A 21,305-nucleotide genomic window follows, 5' to 3' on the forward strand; every position below is an offset into this window, starting at 1 on the left:
ATTCTATTATCTGTCTATATAAATTTGATTACTCTAGTACCTCATATGACTGGAATCACAATATTTGTGTTTTTGGTTCTGGCTTATTTCATTTAGCATAATGTCTTCAAAGTTCATCCGTATCGTAGTGTGTGTCAGAATTTTTTACCTTTTAAGGGTCATTAATATTCCATTGTATGTATATACTACATTTTGTTTATCCATTCCTCTGTTGATGGACATTTAGGTTGTTTCCATCTTTTGGCTATTGTGAATAGTGCTGCTAAGAACATGAAATTACAAACATCTGTTCAAGTCCCTGCTTTTAATTCCTTTGGATATATACTCTGAAGTAGAATAGCTAGATCGTATGGTAATTCTGTTTAATTTTTTGAGGAACTGCAATGGAGAAGGGTTCAGATTTCTACACATCCATGCCAATACTTGTTATTTATTATTGTTTTTAATAATAGCTATCCTAATGGATGTCAGGCAGTAGCCGTTCTTAATAGCACTTACCTTGTTTGAGAGTTCTGTCATTTTCCAAGTATGTGTACTCCAAAAATACATTCAGATATGGGGAAATATAGTGTAGGTCACTGCACAAGATTGCTAGTGAGGTGAACTTGTGTCAAAATTCCAATTATCACATGGCTTCCATAATCCCTATTATGACCTGAAGACCACAGTGATGTTTTGGAAACTCAGGTGTGTAAATTTATCTTAATAACCTCTGAAAAATTCTAAGTTTTCTACTTTTCTTTCTAAACATTCCCCCTGGAAAATTGTAAACACCTTTGAGGTAGACCTGGAGAAAAAAAAATCACACTCTATACTTTTGACAGTTTTGCAGCAAAGTTTCTGAAGCTATTGTAGCCACCTGATCTCTGGTTTAGGTCTGGGCGAGGCTGTAATTTTCATTCCTGGAAAATCAATGCAGGTTTCTGCTCATTGTGCTTGAATTTTATTTTCATTTATACAGTCAAGCCTGCTCATCAATGTAATTCCCAGTGTAAATGTGATTAATCTGTTACTGCTGGAAGTCATTTTGGGTGAAAATAGTGCCACTCTGCCCTGCTGACCTTTATGATAATTGCACTCACCTTGTTTCTCATATTAAATGCTACCACTTAACCTCTGCTACTCTGTAACCCCATATTCCTGTTAAAAGCGTGGGGGCCATTTCATTGGTGCTATCCCGCATTGTCATCATTAGCCCCCAGAAGACAGATTCCACAGAGGTTTTCAAGGATGCTTGTATTTCTCTCATCAAAGAATGTCTTAATGTCTTGAAGAAGACTGTTATCGATGACCTCTGTGGGGGCATAACTGTGGGATAGTTGAGTGGGTTTTACATAATTAATCCACTCCAACATTCTCATTTTAAGTGCATGGATTCCTTTGTCCACATTCTGTCAGATAAATTATGGCATCTTGCCCTCTTTGAATGTTGCTGACTATTGAATCGATGTATCAGTCAGCCAAACAAGCCAACGATTAGAGCCAATTCCATCAGCTAGAGCTAATACTTTGAATCTCAGGTATGTTTTTATAATAAATTCAACCCCTTCCAACTTTATATTCCATCTTTCTCAGTCTAGCACTTGTAAAACATACGCCAGGGCTTCCCTGGTGGCACAGTGGTTGAGAGTCCACCTGCCGATGCAGGGGACACGGGTTCGTGCCCCGGTCCAGGAGGATCCCACATGACACGGAGTGGCCTGGGCCCGTGAGCCATGGCCACTGAGCCGGCGCATCCGGAGCCTGTGCTCTGCAATGGGAGAGGCCACAACAGTGAGAGCCCTGCGTACTGCAAAACAACAAACAAAAAAACCCAAAAAACCATATGCCACACACACATTCTACAGGTTTCTGCTGATACACATTAGCAAGATATAGCATTTGTTTTGATATATATGCTAACTCCTACCAGGGTGGACATTATACTTGCCTCCTGGGGCCTGGTGGAATCTGACTGTAGTTTTTAGGATGCAGTAAGTGCTGATGTGGGTGGGTCTTGAGAAAAGTAGAAATTTCCTTGAAAACTAACCTATTTAGATGAGGTCTTTAGAGATTAAGTAAGGGAAGATTAAGTAAGGGAAGGTTAGTTTCCTCAAATGGGGAGGAAGAAGGGTGGCTTCCTTTGGCGAGGAAACCACAGGAAGATTTGGGTTAAAAATTTTCATATTAATCTGAGTCTGCCTACCTGCACTTATCCTAAATACTCAATATATCCTTATCTTAATACCCAGCTCTTCCTGATCAATGTCCTGATATTAATCTGTGAGACTTAGCACAGATGTACCTTGAACTTGCATTTTAATTCTGCAACTAACACTTTTAGATTTGAAACTTGATCCTCAGCCATGTCTGCTGTGTGGCTATAAGACGTGAGAAAATTTTAAGGCCCTCAGTGTGGCTCTCTGTGTCTTCCCATGCCTCGATCTGAGAGTTTAAACACCTAACATCTTTTAACATTAAGTGTAAACATTTTCATTTTGTAAGCTCTCTGGTGCTATAAGAAGCAGCTAATGGTCCCCGTGGTGCTTGTAGTTATTACTGCTGTAATAGACAAAATCAGCTGCCGCTTGACATGTAAAAGTATTGTCTTCAACTGGCAATATGTTCAAAGCAAATATTGCTGGTAATTTATTTATGGCTTCCACTACTCGGAAGAAGCACTTGTCTTTGCATTGGCAATGGAGTCACTACTACATTCAAGCTCAAAACCTTATTCCAGAGTCCCATCTTGAGCATCTTTTTCCTGGGATTACTCATGCAGGACAGGAAATCTGCTTCAGGAAGTTTAGAAAGTAGATTTTAATAAAAGGAGCTTGTTTCAAAAGTTATAAAATCTGGAGTCAAATGAAATAAGAAGGCAACCTAGAGTTTGGAAAGACTGAATCCCCTAAGCAGAACTCTAATGAATGTAGAGACGGCTGGTGGGTGCTGGGGACATGGAGGGAGAAGCCCTTGAGCAGGAATTGGACGCATGAGGGATACGAAGCCTCAGTTGTATGTACAACTCAAAGAAAGAGGGCATTCTGGGTTCTCCCTATCCCCTTCTTCCAAACTCTCACCAGTCCTTCCTTTACTCAAAATTAATTGGAAGCTATTTGCCAGTGAATCCTGGGAAACCGAGTTTTCAGGAGTCAGTCCTCTAAAATAAAAATCAGAGCTGGAAAAAGAGAAATAGTCTTTAAAAATTATTCACACAAATATGCCATCCCTTTACAATAACTTCTCACATTCCAGTTCACTTGTTCAAATACCCCACCACTATGATAGTACTTTTTTTTTTACTTACTTTTTTTTTATTAGTTTCTGCTTTATAACAAAGTGAATCAGTCATACATATACATCTGTTCCCACATCCCTTCCCTCATGCATCTCCCTCCCTCCCACCCTCCCCATCCCACCCCTCCAGGCGGTCACAAAGCACCGAGCTGATCTCCCTGTGCTCTGCGGCTGCTTCCCACTATCTATCTACCTTACGTTTGGTAGTGTATATATGTCCATGCCTCTCTTTCGCTTTGTCACAGCTTACCCTTCCCCCTCCCCATATCCTCAAGTCCATTCTCAAGTAGGTCTGTGTCTTTATTCCCGTTCCCAGAGCTGGAAACAACCTAAGTGTCCATCATCGGATGAATGGATAAAGAAGATGTGGCACATATATACAATGGAATATTACTCAGCCATAAAAAGAAATGAAACTGAGCTATTTGTAATGAGGTGGATAGACCTAGAGTCTGTCATACAGAGTGAAGTAAGTCAGAAAGAGAAAGACAAATACCGTATGCTAACACATATATACGGAATTTAAAAAAAAATGTTATGATAGTACTTTGACGCAAGTCTGTTTACCCCCTTGCTTTCTCCTGATACTGCCTTTGTATCTCTCCTTACTCTCTTACATTCCAATGTCCATTATCTAATAGTGTGTTTGTCCCTAGCCCTGTTCCAGTGTCTTTTAATTATGCTGGATCAACCCAAACCATTGCTTTCTCTTTTCTTGACCTCTAGCTTTCAAAGTCTTCCCAAGTAAAGTGTATAATAGTTTAGATTGTTTCCTTTATAAATTCATGATCACTAACCTAAAAGGTCCTTTAATATTGCCCTTTAATTCTGCTACATTAATCTGGACCCATCATTTCCCACTCTTTACAGTTTGTTCTCTCTTTCTGCACTATTCTTTGTTTTTTTAAAAAAATCTTTATTGGAGTATAATTGCTTTACAATGTTGTGTTAGTTTCTGCTGTATAACAAAGTGATTCAGCTATTGCACTATTCTTAAATGGCATGTCCCCACCATTTGCTATAATATGAGGAGATAATCTCTTTTAATTCACAGAAAAGAAAAGAAAAAACAGTAGGAGAACTTTCCTGTTAATTAACATAATAGAGTTACTACATCTGCTGCCATCTTTATCTCCTTTGGTAATTTAAGAGAACAGAAGCTCTATTCCTACTAAACCCAATTCCCTTACTCCTGATTTGGATTGCATCACCTTGCACTCTCTAAGGATCCTTATTTTGTTCAATACCTTCTCTAATCTGGATCTTTTCCACTATCTTTTTTAAACATTCTAAAATCTTCCAAATTGGGAAAAATAATAAAGAAGAGTAAAGCAAAAAAGAAAAGCAAAACCAAACTCACCTTTCTCCACCTGACTTCTATTACTAATTACCACACTATCTCTTCTTCAAAGGCACAGTTTTTAAAATAATTCTTGAAAATGTTTTTCTATATCTTGGCAATTGTGAATAATGCTTCAATGAACATGAGAGTGCAATCTTTTTGAGATCCTGATTTCAGTTCTCTTATACATATATATACACACACACACACACCCATATATATACATATATATATATATACATATATCCATTCAGAAGTGGGATTGCTAAATCATATGATAGTTCTATTTTTAATTTTTCGAGAAGCCTCCATACTGTTTTCCATAGTGACTATATACCATTTTGTATTCCCACCAGCAGTGTACAAGAGATCCAATTTCTCCATATTCTCCCCAGTACTTGTTACCTCTGTATTTTTGAAACTAAGCATCCTAACAGGTGTGAGGTGATATCTCTTTGTGATTTTGATTTGCATTGCCCTGATGATTAGCGATGCTGAGTACCTTTTCATATACATTTTGGCCATTCATATGTGTTCTTTGGAAAATATATACTCAAGTTATTTGCCCATTTCTTAATCGAGATATTTGGTTTATTTGCTACTTAGTTGTGGGAATTCCTTATAAATTTTGGATATTTACCCCTTACCAGATACATGATTTTCAAATATTTTCTCCCATTCCATTGGTTATCTTTCCATTCTGTTGGTTGTTTCCTTTGTTGTGCAGGAGCTTTTTATTTTGATGTAGTTCTACTTGTCTATTTTTGCTTCTGTGGTCTGTGCTTTTGGTGTCATAGCCAATAAATCATTGCCAAGATCAATGTCAAGAAGTTTTTCCCAATATGTCCATCGACAGATGAATGGTTCAAAACATGTAGTATATATTTACAATGGAATATTTTCAACTTTAAAAGAAGAAGGTGGTTCTACCATTGTGGCAACAGGGATGAACCTGGAGGACAATATGCTAAGTAAATAAGCCAGTCACAGAAGGGCACATACTGCATAATTCCATGTATATGAGGTATCTAAAATAATCAGACTTCATGGAAGCAGAGAATAGAATGTTGGTTGCCAGGGGCTGGGGAAAGGGAGAAATGGGGAGCTCTTGTTCAACAGGTATGAATTTTCAGTTATACAAGATGAGTAAATTCAAGAAACCTGCTGTACAAATAGTGTCTGTAGTTAACAATAGTGTTAAGCACTTAAAATTAGTTAAGAGGGTCAATTTCATGTTAAGTGTTCTTACCACACACAGAAAAAATGGGACACAAGGAAGCTTTTGGAGGGGACAGATATGTCTATTACCTTGATTGTGTTAATTGTCTCATGGGTTTATGCACATGTCCAAACTCATCAAATAGTATACATTAAACATGTGCCATTTTTTGTGCATCAGTTGTACCTCCATAAAGCTGTTTAAAAATGTTTATCTATATTTGATATCTTCACTTTATTACTTCCTTCTCATGCTTCAACCCACTCCCAATAGAATCCATCTTTTATTACTCCAATAAAAAGGTACTTCATAAGTTATTTCCAAATCCATGGATGCGATGTGAAAATTTTATCCCCTACTTACTTGACCTATAAGTAGGATTTGCTTCTGTCTTTGAGACTTGATTTTCCTTGACCCAGAAACTCTTCTGGTTTTCCTTTAATCTCTGCGGCAGTTCATTCTCTATCTTCTTTGCAGGTACATATCCTTCTCCTCAGACATTAAATGTTGAAATTCTTCAAAATTCAGTTCTAGGCCATTATGTCCTCTCACTCTAGAACTCATAATATGATTTCACAGAAACACACAGTTTCAGTTACCAACTCCATAAAGTTTGGACATTTGTGTACCTGAGACCTCTAATCTGAATTCTGTAAATCCGGTTGCTTATTTAACATCTAAATCTGTTCATTTAAAATATACATAAAGCTAAATACTCATGGTCTCCCTAAACTGCCGAATCTCTCCTCCTTCATTTTCATTTGTCTTAGTGTGTAGTGACACCATTCACCCAGTTGTATATACCAGGCACCTAACAATAATCCTTGAGTTCACCCTCTCACATCAGCCACTATATCCTATCCATTATCAATCTTATCCATTTTACCTCCCAGATACTTCCTTAATCTATCTAATGTCCTCTATCTACTCATCGTTGTAAGTGGTAAATTAATGCATGAATATAAATTTCCCTGATTGCTTTGCTTGGTACCTATAGTTTTTATGGCAGAAAAATTTATATAAAAAAAAATGCGGGGTTCCCTGGTGGCGCAGTGGTTGAGAATCTGCCTGCCAATGCAGGGGACACGGGTTCGAGCCCTGGTCTGGGAAGATCCCACATGCCGCGGAGCAACTAGGTCCGTGAGCCACAATTACTGAGCCTGCGCATCTGGAGCCTGTGCTCTGCAACAACAGCGGCCGCAACAGTGAGAGGCCCGCGCACTGTGATGAAGAGTGGGCCCCACCTGCCGCAACTAGAGAAAGCCCTCGCATGGAAACGAAGACCCAACACAGCCATAAATAAATAAATTAATAAATTAAAAATATATATATATTAAAAAAATCCGTTCATCTTCCCTATATCTTCCCTTCTGTTCCTCCATCCTCCTGTCCCCATTTCAAGCAAGTATCCAGGACTCCCTAGAAACCTCTTCCTCAGGAAATATGCCATTTCTAAGCATCAAGGTGTGAAGGAGGAGATTACAAGGCAGTTGGAGGATTAAAAGCCAGTGAGTACAACAAGCACTGCCTGACACTACCTTGTTACTGGATAGAGCCTTGGAGCTTCACCAACTCATTAGAGGGATGTAGTTGAGAGAGATATAGGGAAGGCATGTAATAGGCATGAGGTATCTATCTCATCAAATATTTCAACATCCCAAACATTATACAGGAACATTTATAAATGGGACATAAAGGTACAGGTGTCCCGGTCTCAGAAGACCAGAAGGACCTCCACAACACTTTCATGTTACAGGGTTTTTATACCACTTTGGCTGTATAAGGTACCTCTAATAAGGGCTGAGTCTAAATTCTCTACCTGCTCAGTTATTTAAAGAATTAAATTCATTTAAATAAAGTAAAGAAACAGTAGGCTTATAGCAGCTCATAACTGCTTACTTTTAAAAATTTATTTATTTATTTATTATTTTTGGCTCTGTGTTGGGTCTTCGTTGCTGCACGCGAGCTTTCTCTAGTTGCGGAGATTGGGGGCTACTCTTTGTTGCAGTGCGTGGGCTTCTCATCACAGTGGCTTCTCGTTGCGGAGCATGGGCTCTAGGTGCACGGGCTTCAGTAGTTGTGGCGCATGGGCTCTAGAGTGCAGGCTCAGTAGTTGTGGCACACGGACTCTAGAGCGCAGGCTCAGTAGTTGCAGCACATGGGCTTAGTTGCTCCGCGGCATGTGGGATCTTCGGGAACCAGAGCTGGAACCCGTGACCCCTGCATCGGCAGGTGGATTCTTAACCACTGCGCCACCAGGGAAGCCCCTTAAATGCTTACTTTATGTAGAAATGCTGTCACCAATATATGGCAAGAACTTTGCTTGTATAATTTACACTAACTGGTATAATACACCTTCTACAAGAAAACTGAACAAGAATGAACTAGGGAGCAAAACATTTTTATCCTTTGAGCCATTCTTTTTTTAAGGGTTCTTGTAAGCTCTGATGTTTTATCTCTGAGAGAAAGAAAAGAATTTTTTTTAATTGGAAATTTAGAGATTTTTTTTTAAACTTAAAATGAAAGATCTTGGTAGTAATTGAGTGTATAGTATTGTCATGTGTTTTATCATTCAATTTATAGAACTAATTGCCCATGTGTTCTTATAATAGGGGAGGAAAAAATAACGGTTTTAGTCCCAGTATAGATATTGCATGATAAAAGGAGAATGATGACCATCTCCATTTCCAAAGGGAGAACAGGAATTCAAAACATGCTATGTCATAAAACGTTTAATTCAGCATTTTAAAATATTTTGAGCATTTTGAACTCAATGTTGTGTAACTTCTAAAAAAGTATAATGTATATACATAATTTCCACACATTTAAAATGAGTTGTTAAATTGTTGAGCCCTGACTTCTTTCTCAAAATTAAGGTATGCTAGTCGGACCTGAGAATAGCCTCCAGAGGGCGACCAAGTTTCATCCCTGCAAACAACTGCATCAAAATTTAACATTGCTTCCAACAAAAGCAAGGACTTTCTAAGGTTAAAATTTGAAAAGCCAGTGATAATAGTTAATCATTGAAAAAATACCATGACCCAAAGTCTGAATAGCTCTGCAAATATTGGTTGTTTAAGAAGGAGACCACCTCTAATTTGATGGTTTAATAGAGCAAGGGTCTTTGGATCCAGACAAATCTCACAAAGCTACTAGATCAGCAAAACTTGTCATCAGTTCATGCATGCTCTAATTTTCCTGCTCCCTGAAGTCTACCTATTCTAAGCACCTTGTATTAGCAGGGTTCGGCTCTTGCATTTCAACAGACGTAAGGCCTTAAATTCAAGGGTCAGCTCTACAATTGGTTGATATATTACTTTGTAAACAGAGTTTCATCTACGGAATGGGATAAATATCTTCCTTATGTCTCATTGTTTTGTGAGTATTAAATTAGATAAATATATGAAAACACTTGACACAATGACTGGTAGGTAAACTTACTTTCTGCCCATTTCTTTTGCCCTCCCTTTTTTCTCCTTAAGTTGAGAAAGATAGGATCTTATTATGTCATTCACTTCAATGTTTTAGTGCTATATCACTCTTCCATTACTTTTCCCCAAAGTATATTTTTAAAAATCTCACAGAAATAAAGTAGTGATTAAGTTTAAATAATTGATATTTCTCAATCCCTAGACAGAAGTATATCTAATAAAAGTAGGTTTGTTAATCCTTGACTGATAATGACTAGAAAATAAAGAAGTATTTCTAATTGGGCAATCCATCCAATTGGCTCTCACCGTGTACCAATGGATTATTTGTTTTTCTACTTATTTCATCTTTATTAAAGCTACAACACAGAGAACATTAGTTGAGTTAACTTTGTAACTGCCCTTTCTCATTATTCCTGACCTGTATCTAACTAGCAGACAGTTACTTTTGATTCTTCTGAGAAAGTTTCTAAAGCATTGCTTTTCTTTATAAAATAACCTTCCTGAAGGTAATGCTAATTTTAACTACTGATCAAGATGGCCTTAATGTGTCCCTCAGTTTGGCTCAACTTCAGACAGGTTTTTTCTTTACCATAGGCCCTTAACCTCCCTTTTCTGAAAACATTTACTTTAAGAAACTTGAAATTGTAAATTCTTTCTCTGCCCCTTTGAGATGTAAATTTTCTCCTAGTCACTTGATACTTTTCCAACCCAGAAATGTCTTTCTCAAGGACCTGGGAGTCAGCTCTTTGAAATATAACCTTCAAGAAGGGTATTGCCCCTACTTCCCAGTCTCTGTGGGGAGTATAGGAGCCTAACTTTGATAAGAGCCAAAGCAAACAGAGATGGTCTAATTATATTAACCAACCTCTTCCCCAGCATCCTCTACTATTTTTCCTACAGCTCATCCTGGCATCTAAAAACTTCCATGCCTTTTGTTTCAGCAGAACGGAGTTCAGTCTCTCTCCTCTATTACAGAATCATCTTGAGTAAAGTACTCCTTGCCTGTTTAACCATCTGGTGCAATTTTTCTTTGACATCACTCCATCACATACTCCAAACTGCCTACCACTTTCAGATTAATCTTATAAAACTTTGTATATGTGCTGCTGAAGTGAGCACAATCTTTATAGAACTTTGAATCACTCCCTATTTCCGGTGGCATGAAGCCCACCATTCAAACTTCTCCACAGTCTTATACCTTCCAAACTCATTAGTGTTCTCTTCCAATTCCTGAATTCTCTCCTCCAATAATATTAGTACATTTTCTTCCTAAACGTGGCTAACATTTCCCCATTTTGAGATTTCATGTCTCTTCTATTTTTTTTTTTAATATTTGGAAATTTTATTATACTGTATTTGCCCATAACAAATAAAATAGAAATTGTTTCAAGATGTTGCAAATAAATTTAAGACAGGGTATTAAGAACACCAGTGATGAAACTTCTGAGAAGTAAAGAAGGGCCACCTAGATAATGGAGTGATTAGTAGGAACAGGAATTTACTTTTACCCCTATGCTGGAAAGGCAGAGTTAAGCAGAGGGTTGTAAAGGAGTCCAGGGCCAGGTTAAATGATCATCAATGTCAGACCATACCAGTTCTGTCTCATTGGAGTTGGAGCCATGGAAGTTACAAAGTTGCTGCTGGAGAATCTTCACAAAGTAGAGGAAGAAAGGGAGAAGTCTCGTAGCTTATCCCTAAACTCCTATATACCATCAGTTGCTTATTTTTGGCTGCGCCTGATCAGAAGTAAGCTGCCTGTATGAGTCTGCTATCATGTGATACAAAACAGATTCAAGAAAGAACAAAGACTAAATTCAAGAAAAAGCAGCCCAAAACTATTATTTTTGCTTGAATGTTGTGCAACAGTCTGTTTTCTGTATTTTTCTAACTTTATTGAGATGTAATTGACATATAGCATTGTGTAAGTTTAAGGTGTACAACCTGTTGGTATGTTACATGTTGTGAAATGATTACCACAGTGGAGCTAGTTAACACAACTCCATTACCTCGCATAAATAACATTTTTTTTTCGGTGAGAACATTTAAGATCTACTCTCTTAGCAACTTTAAAGTATATAATACAGTTCTGTTAACCTCAGTCACCATGCTGTAGATTAGATTCCCAGAAATTCATGTGCTAACTGGATATTTTACCCTTTGGTCAACATCTCCCCATTTCCCCCAACCCCAACCCCTGGCAACAACCATTCTATTCTCTGTTTCTCTGGGTTTGGCTGTTTTAGAGTCTACAATTTAGTTACATCATGCAGTATTTATTTTTCTCTCTCTGACTTATTTCACTCATCATAATGCCCCAAGGATCCATAAATGTTGTTGCAAGTGGCAGGATTTTCTTCTTTTTCATGGCTGAATAATATTCCATCTATGTACGTACCAAATCTTCTATATCCATTTACCCATGTATGGACACTTTGGTTGTTTCCATTTCTCGGCAATTGTGAATAATGCTGCAATGAACGTGTGAGTGCAGATATCTCTTTGAAATAGTGATTTCATTTTCTTTGGATATATATACACCCAAAGCAGGATTGCTAATGTATGGTAGTTTTCTTTTTAATTTTTTGAGGAGACTCCATATTGTTTACCATAGCGGCTGTACCAATTTACATTCCCACCAACAGTGCACAAGGGTTTCCTTTTCTGCATCCTTGTCAACATTTGTTACCTCTTAGTCTCTTTGAGGTGATATCTCGTTGTAGTTTTGATTTACATTTCCCTGGTGATTAGTGATGTAGAGCATCTTTTCATGAACTTGTTGGTGATTTGGATGTCTTCATTGGAAAAATTTTTATTCAATTCTTCTGCCCAAGTTTTAATTGAATTGTTTGAGAATCTATATCTATCTATCTATCTATATATATATATATATATATATAGCCATTGTATGAGTTCCTCATATATTTTGGTTATTAACACCTTATCACATACATGATGTGCAAATATTTTCTCCCATTCTGTAGCTCGCCCTTTCATTTTGTTGATTGTTTATTGTTCTGTGTAGAAGCTTTTTAGGTTGATGTAGTTATATAACAAGTTGTATATAACAAGTTATATAACAAGTTGTATTTCTCTTGGTGATTTTAAGATTCCCTTGTTATCTTTAACGTTGACATTTTAATTTTAATATTTCTTGGTAGGGATTTCTTTAGGTTGATCTGCTTTGGAGCTCTCTGGGCTTCCTGTATCTGGATGTCTGTTTCTTTCCCCAGGTTAGGAAAAGTTTTCAGATATTATTTCTACAAATGTTTTCTGTCCCCTTTTCTCTTCTCCTTCTGGAGTTCCTATAAGGTGAATGTTATTCCATGTGATGTGCCATAAATCCCTTAAGCTATATTCATTATTTTCATTCTTTTTTCTTCCTTATTCTCTGATTGGATGAGTTCCTCTGACCTGTCTTTGAGTTCACCTATTCTTTCTTGTGCTTCATCTACTGTATTTCTAAGTTCAATTATTGCATTCTCCAGTTCTGTGACTTCTATTTGGAACTTTCTTATATCTTCTGATTCTTCGTTGAAGTTCTCATTGTTTTCATCCATTTTCCTTCTGAGTTCAGTGAGCATTTTTATGACCATAACTTTGAACTCTTTATCAAGTAAATTACTTATGTTCATTTCATTAAGATTTTTCCCTGAGGTTTTATTTTGTTCTTTTTTTGGAGTATAGTCCTCTCTTTCTTCATTTTGCTTGACTCTCTGTGTTGGTTTCTATGCATTAAGTGAAATAGCCACATCTCCCAGTCTTGAAGAGCTGTGTGACAGATGAACCTTGTCATTTAACCCTGTCTACTCTTGGTTGCCTCTCAAATCTTTGTGATTGTCTAAGCAGTTTATTTTTAATAGACCTGGCACACCATCCCAGCAGTTGAGGGTGTGCCAAGACAAATGAGCAACCCAAAGTGGAGGATCTCAGGCAGTACCTAGATTCAGGTTGATAGGAAGCCAGAAAATTTGGTAACAGCTTTTAAAGAATGCAAATATATTTAGCTTTGTGAGATTGCAAGTGTAAGCCCTGCTGCGCCCCAGAAGCAAGCAATCTGAAGGTGTTCCCTGGGGAGCAGTCACAAGAAAACAGTGCTTCAGATAAGTGTACAAGCTCCATTCTGGGAGATACCAGTGAACTGTAGTAAGGCAGAGTGAGGGTGGAGAGATGGCACCCCCAGCCTACCTTCCCCGAGAGCACATCCGTAGCCTCTAGATGTGTGCTGAACCTGAAGGCTGCTCTTAAGTCTTGTCCCTACTAGCAAATAGGCTTTTTTCATGTAAAGACTGGGGCTGTGTCTCAGTCTGATGTGTAGTGGTACATCCTGGGGGTGGTATCCTGCCAAGAACTGTCTCTCCAATTGTTACAGTCCCATGGGACCCAGAAAAGAAATCCCTCCTGGCCTCCAGAGCCAGGTGATCAAGGAGCATCCCCTGAGTGGAGGCCACAAAAATGGGATCTCCTGTCTTGGAGATTCTGGGTCTCTGGAGCACATCAAAAGGAAAGTGTGAAGATGATGCTTACTGGCTGAGTGAGGCGGTGGGAAGAGTGCAAAGATGACACCATTTGAATAAAGGGAAAGAGGGAAAAGAAAAAAAGAAAAAGAAGAAGAAAAAATATATATATAGCAAGAGAGAGGAAGAGCAGGGAAGAAGGAGCCAGCTGGCTGGAGCACAAAGTTGTCACCTGCAGGAAAGGAAAAAGGGGAAAAAAGGTGGCACCTTTCAGTTTTATCAAGGCAGAGAGAGAGCAGGAAGATGGCACCTGCCAGCCTCTGTCCCTGGGGAGTATTCCAGCAGGCCCCTGTTCCTCAGATTAATGCTGTAAATTTGGGAAGTGAGTCTCTTTCACAAAAATTCAGAGTGCTTTTCAAACAAACAGAATATTATTTATGTATATGTAAGTTTATTTATTTATTACAATAATCTAGGAGGTAAGACTTTACAAATAAACAAATGTGCAGAAGTATGAACTAACTTGCTTGTGAATAACAGACCTGGAGCATGCCTCAGAGAAAGTGTGTAAAATGGCTCAAAACTAGAGAAAGCATAGAAGCAAACTAACCACTGACACGGCACTAATAGAAAAGCTATCAAAAGTCTAAATCTGGGCTTCCCTGGTGGCGCAGTGGTTGAGAGTCCTCCTGCCGATGCAGGGGACATGGGTTCGTACCCCTGTCTGGGAAGATCCCACATGCCGTGGAGCTGCTGGGCCTGTGAGCCATGGCCACTGAGCCTGCACGTCTGGAGCCTGTGCTCCGCAGTGGGAGAGGCCACAACAGTGAGAGGTCCATGTACCGCAAAAAAAAAAAATAAAAAAAAAATAAGTCTAAATCTGAGCAGAACCAGGAAGAAAGGAAATCATAAGAGGGATGAGACCTTGCTAAATAAATACATTTTTATTTCCATAATTAGAGGTAAGAATAAGGAAGAGATGAAACTAATTCCTAGTGTCAAGCCTATGTAAGTGGAAAGGGTATGATTTCAATTAACAAGAATTTCTTGTTTAGATTCAAAACAAGTATTTGTGTCAAAGAACCAATTCCAGTAGATTCCATGAGACATGCATATTTATATTCATTTTTCTGCATCAATGCTTTTAAGCTTTTAACCCATCCTTCTGGTAGGAAAGAAAAAGACATAAATATGAAATATCTTATCAAGCTTTAATTATGTTTACTTCTTGATTTAAAATTACTCTTTATTAAGTTAAAACGAAGATATTCTAGACTAACTCCAAAGCAGAATTGAAATGGCACACGAAAATGATCAAACATGATTCAAGCATCTCATTTAACTGAGATTTTACTATGTTTGTGTAATGATGTCTAAAATTGTGTTTTCATTAAACATAGCGGAGTAGAGCGAAACAGGGAGAGTCATCCTATAGACCTTGTTTGAATCTAAACATATTATCTATTACTGTAACTTTGAGAAAATCACTTAATTTGCATCAGCCTCAATGCCTTTATCTCTGAGAATAGTAATACCTATCTTGCATGGGGCTTGAGATCAAATAAGTTAAAACACAAGCAGAGTGTCTAGCAATTACAGTTGCTCAGTAAATAGCTCTTAATATTACCAATGGTCTCTGATGTGGGAAAACTATTACATAATAAAAAGATCCTTAATCGGGTATCTTTAAAATCAGGCTGAATGCAAAGAACTTCAGATTTTATGTCCTCCCTTTTTTATTTTTACCCAGAGAATAATGCAATTCAGAAAAGAGAGGGAGAGATTAATTTCCACTTCAACTGAAAAGTCATCATTATAAGATTTTTTTCATCATGTGCTATAGTACATTAAATATAACCATAAAATCTTTGTTACCTCTCTATTGAAAGGTAGAATGTGGTGTCCCACTTCTTGAAGATGAGCTGATACAGTGGCTTATTCAATCAACAGAATGCAAGAGAAAAGGTGTTCTTGCACTTGTGAGGTTAAGTCATAGGAAGACTTATAGATTCCAGCCAAGTCTCTTGAGATGTTTACTTTGGGTGAAGCCACTCACTATGTAAGAGTTCAACTACTTTGAGATATCCAGGTTGCTAAGACTCCAAAACTACACCGAGAAATTTCATGGAGAAAGACAGAGACAGAGAGGAAACCAGCCCCAGATTTTTCAGCCTGTGCAGCCCAACTCAAGCCCCAGATTTGTGAATGAAGATGCCATCTTGGTTGGACATTTCAGCACCAAAAGATGTGACTCAAAGAAAACTTAGCCAGAACCAAGGCCCCAGACATATGACACCAGTCAAGTTGTCTAATCTATCTCCAATCATTCAAGCCACCACAGCTGAGGCCCAGTCATGATGGAGCAGAGATGAGCCATCCCCAGTATTCTTTATCTTTATTCTTAGCTCACAAAGTCCTGACTATAACAGCATGGTTTCTATTGTATCTACCACTGCGTTTTGGACTGGTTTGTTATACTGCAATAGGTATCTGGAATATATGTCTTGATCATTTCTTACAGTTCTAAAGCCACGGAACTCCTTTTACCCATATTCAGGGAGAATGCTATCTCTTGCTTATTTTCAGTCTCCCTTTGAGTCATAGAATCTGTTCAGAAGCTTCCTTGGACAGAGTCAGTAAAAGAAAACTCTTGATTACAAAACTCCATTATTACAACCAGGATAAAAGAACAGCCAAATCTGCTCACACACACCCCGTTTTTTCACCACATCATAAACAATGGATTGGCCAAATTTTTAAGTGCTTGACTCTGTTTGAAAGTAAGCAGCTTTCCATCTTCAACCTCTTCCCCTCCAACTCAACTTCGAGTGATGCTCTAGTCAACCTCCGGACTTCCTGATGCACCTCCCATCTCTGAAATGAGAAGTGAAGAAAAAACATCTTCAGAAGACTTCTGATATCAAGACAAGGGATAGAACAAAGGCCAAAGCAGCAATATTGCCATCCAGAGGAAAAACTACTGAACCTACACTGCAATACTCAGAAGGAAAGTCAAGACATGAGAGAACTAAGTGTAAAGCACAGCTATATTGGTGGCTTCTATTTAAATAATCAAGGTCAATAAGTAGGTCTCTGGGATGATGATCCCTATACCCTGTTACTTGCACCAGAATTGGGACATAACCAGGAACAAATAGTTCAGGAAGCTAGAGTCATTGACACTGAGAGCCAACTACAGGGGACACCAAACATCCGGGGCTATTAATAGTTCATGTGCTTCTGTACCTAAATTTGGAAAGACTGTAAGACTTTCTGAATCTTCAGGTAACTTGCATACTATTCTAATCATAAGCAATCATGCTCCCTCTTAAGCTAAACCATACAACTTCAGAATCAGGTGTTACTTCTTATTGGTACCACTGTCCACTAAGCAAAGACAGAAATACAGAAGTAATCCTGACCCCTGCCTTTCCCTCATATATTCCCCCTCCCCACTTTTCCCTCTTTCCCACATATTACTAGTTTTAATCCGTTCTGCTGCCTAGAGATCTGTTAAAGTCCTTCCTTTTAATCATATTCCTTGGCCCTGATTCAGATCCTTGTCATCACTAGCCTAGGATGCCCGCTATCTATTTCTGACCCTCCCATCTGAACTGTTGCCCTTCATATTCATCCTCAACACTACTATCAATATTATTTCTAAATTGCAAATTTGACCATCAACTGTCTAAAGACTTCAACATATTTCCATTGAACTAATGATAAAGTCCAAATTCTAAACATGTCATAAAGGTCTCCATTTTTTTACCTTGCTCTGCCAATTTAACTAATGTCTTTTTTTAGTAATTAAAATCTACTATCCTTGTTGTTTTATGAGTGTCATTAGTTGCTGTTCTCACTTTTGAAAATATTTCCCCCTTGCATTCACTTAGAAAACTCCTATTCATCCTTTAAAACCCAAATGCAGTGAAACCGATTTTCTCTCTCACTCAAATCACTTTCTCCTCAAAACTGTAATTTTACCTCTGTGTAGCTCAATTGTTTGTTATACTCTAATGACAACAGATTCTTAAATATACTCATCTTTGTATCTTAATATCCGATAATATGACTGACATTTAACAAACGCTAAACATACTTGACACTTGAATTGATTGAATTGAATTAAACTGAATCAATCACTCCCAAGAACACTAACGATTGTTAGGGTTTCCTGCATCAAGAGTACAAATCACGCTGAATTTTCATAATACTGCTAGTTTTGATTGAGGCACAGCATACAAGTTTACTACAGAGTTCCCCTGTGAAAAGAATAACTTCAGTAAAAGATAACAAATACACTCAGAAGTCCATAAAGGAGGCAGGGTAGTCTAGGGGATTCTGTTCTCATCCAAAGTCTTGCTGAGATTTGATTCAGAGGGGAAAGATTGATTTTTCTAGCTTAAGTTAAACAAGGCATGGAACAAATGTCAAAAGCAGGACATAGACTTAGATTCTTCACTGTCACACTAGTAAAGTTACCATCCTTCCATCTCCTTGAGAACAAACAAGAAAGCCTGCTGTGGACCGTGAACAAAACAACAACTGTGAATTTACACAGCTCCTTCAACTTCTAAGCTGTGTACTGAGAGTGAATTAGAGGTCTCCTCCAGATAGCATTGCAAATGAGCGTTATTTTATTTTCACCAAGCCTTTCAGGTGATACATGCGACAAAATCAGCAAAGTCAGTATTCACTGTGGCAGACAAAGTAACTATTATGTATCTGTCTTAAAACTTCCTGTGATGTTTTGGCTAGTTTTGCTTAAGTACTATTTATAATATTTATGAGAAAGGAGGACAAAAATGAACCTGATGCTTTTGTGGAGAAGGAATTCCCTGGCTGAGCAGAAAAGCCTGCCAAAGTTTTGGTGTTTCTTGTTTGTTTGAAACAAGGCTAAAAGACCATATAATGCAAGATGAAGCCATTAACAGTTAAAAGGGAGAGGACACACTAAAGAGACTCAGCCAGGGCCCTGGTAAATTATCAAAAATTGTGGGCTTTCTTAGTGAGAGTCTAGGATTTGAGAAATTCATGAGGAGAAAAGGCGGAGGTCCCTGGGCACCTGAAAATGAGAATTGCTGCATTGAACTAGGCTGACTTTGGCATGGAATTTTGAAGAAGGTAGTCATATGGAATGTAACGAATAAATAGAGCATATCAGAGCCTGAAAACCTGAGAATAGGCTCCTGTGGGTGAAACGAGGTGAAGCACGGTGCTTGGTACACTATAAACCCTCAGTAACATTGGCTGGTTTTGAATGAAATGAAACCTAACCTGAATCCAGTCCCTACTCGGTAACAGCGGGGAAGATAATGGGTGCCTAGGCAACGTCTAGCAAGTTCTGGGCTAGAGGCGGCTCCCAACTGTTGCGTCACCAGGGGCCACAGAACTGAGTCGGGAAGGGAGAAGGGAGGAATCTGTGCGGAGGGTCATCCGACTGAGTCGGAACCGGACACTCTGGCAGGAAGTAGAAAGCGAAGAAAACGAAACGACCATTGGTGAATTTCAACACCACGTCGTGAATTTCAGATAATTTTCCACTTGTTTATTAAGGTGGAAAACTCGGATTCCAACGATGAAGGAGATGGAGTTTCAGCCCAACACATAAGTCAAACGGACCGATTGGTTCGGGAAGAAGATTTCTCCAGGTTCGTAAATAACCTGAGTGAAGAAGATTACGAACTTATGAGAGACAACAATCTTCTAGGCATTCCAGGTGAAAGTACGGAAGAAGAGTTGCTGAGAAGACTTCAGCTAATCAAAGAAAACGCACCACAAGACACAGATGAAAAGACAGGTATATTTTGCCTTTTGAGGGAATCGGATGGGATGAATAAGGAACTTCATAATAGGAAATAGTAACTTCATAATAGTAAATAGTAAATTATACAGAAGTGACTTACATTAATTTGGTAAGTAACTTCTCATAAAAAGAACTGGCATTTACTTGATTTTTGGTGAGCATGTCAAGGTCTGTTTGTTTGTTTTCCTGATTCACATCTGGGTTATTTTAATTGGGAAACAGTGCAAAGCAGCCTATTTGTATTTTTCTTGGTTTTCTACCTCAACTGAAAGTCCCTCCTACTTCCTGAATTATTTTTTCTACATAGACATGTAAAAAAAGCAAACAGAAATATTCTCCACTGGGGACAATTGTGCTCTCTTCAACACCTGGGGACATTTGACAATGTCTAGAGATATTTTTGGTTGTCACAGGGGAGGCATGGGTGTTACTAGCATCTAGTGGGCAGAGGCCAGGGATGCTGCCAAAGATCCCACAATGCACAGGATAGCTCCCCAAAACAAAGAATTGTCCAGCACCAAAATGTCAATAGTGCTAAGGCTGAGAAACCCTGCTCGGACCTCAGGTCTGGTGCCTTCCCTCCCAGTGTGAAGTAGAGGATTTTGTTGTCTAATGAAGAGGATACTATAATACTTTGGCTCTTGAATATGGTCTTATATGTACCATGCTAGGTTCAGTCTATTCATTTGATCTGACCTTCAATTTAATGTCAATTAAATATCTTGGTAACATTAAGAAGTATTCAAAATGCAAACACTTTTAAACCTATAAAACTTGTTTATGTTTGGGCAATAACCTTATATTTTTAAACAGCTTATCTATTATCAAAAGCACATAAGTGAAGAGCCTACAAGTAGTCATGTTGGAGACTAATGAAAATTAGACAATAATGTAAATTGAACTAAACTACTAGCATTGTACCTTAACTGGTGTTTACCTTGTTTAATTGCATTAGTGTTTTGACAGTGGACTGAAAAAAAAGTCTCTTGATATTCCTCCGACAGTGGTACACAGGGCTGTGTATATGATGAAGTACTGAAACACAGACTTCCTCTGGATTCCCTTTTTAAAAAATTCTCTAAGTTTATCTAGGATTAGCTCACTCTTTTTGGATGGAATCGAAACTTTTCTACCTTTACTTATAAATCTACACAGTGCAGTTTATAAAATATTAACTCTATAAATGTGAAATCAGTTGAAAACATCTGAGTATTTAAGCTCTCATTTTTTGTTTGTTTTTGAAACAAAGTTTCAGAGTGCTATTTTATGATGGTTCTAATTTTGGTGGTTTTTTTATGCACCCTCCCCATTTTTTTTGTTAACAGACAGAGGAGACTCTTCAGATGACGTGTCTAGTGGTGACTCTCTAATAGACTGGCTTAACTGTTCTGGACAAACTGAAAATATGACAAATGGACAAAGAGAAAACCAATCTTGGAGAGAAGAGCCAAATTAATCCTAAAAGTGATCAGTTCATATTCAGTTTAGAAATAAATGCTAACCTTGATAATGGGAGTCCAAATCCAGAGAATGAATATGTAGCGTCTGCAAGACTTCCCAGAAGAGAAAATATGGAAGACAGCCAAAGGCAAGTGGAAAGTCCACAATCTGAATCAATATTTACAAGACCATCTATGTCTGAACAAGATACAACTGAAACATTAATGGAATTCCCACCTACCACAAGTCAGAGAAGAGCAAGAAGTAGGAGCCCAGAGTATCGGAGAACCAGAGCAAGAATTGAAAGTTGGTCGCCTCCACATTCACTTAGGGAAAT

Source organism: Mesoplodon mirus (assembly GCF_964341445.2).
Source record: "Mesoplodon mirus genome assembly, chromosome: 1".
NCBI classification, from domain to species: Eukaryota; Metazoa; Chordata; class Mammalia; order Artiodactyla; family Ziphiidae; genus Mesoplodon; species Mesoplodon mirus.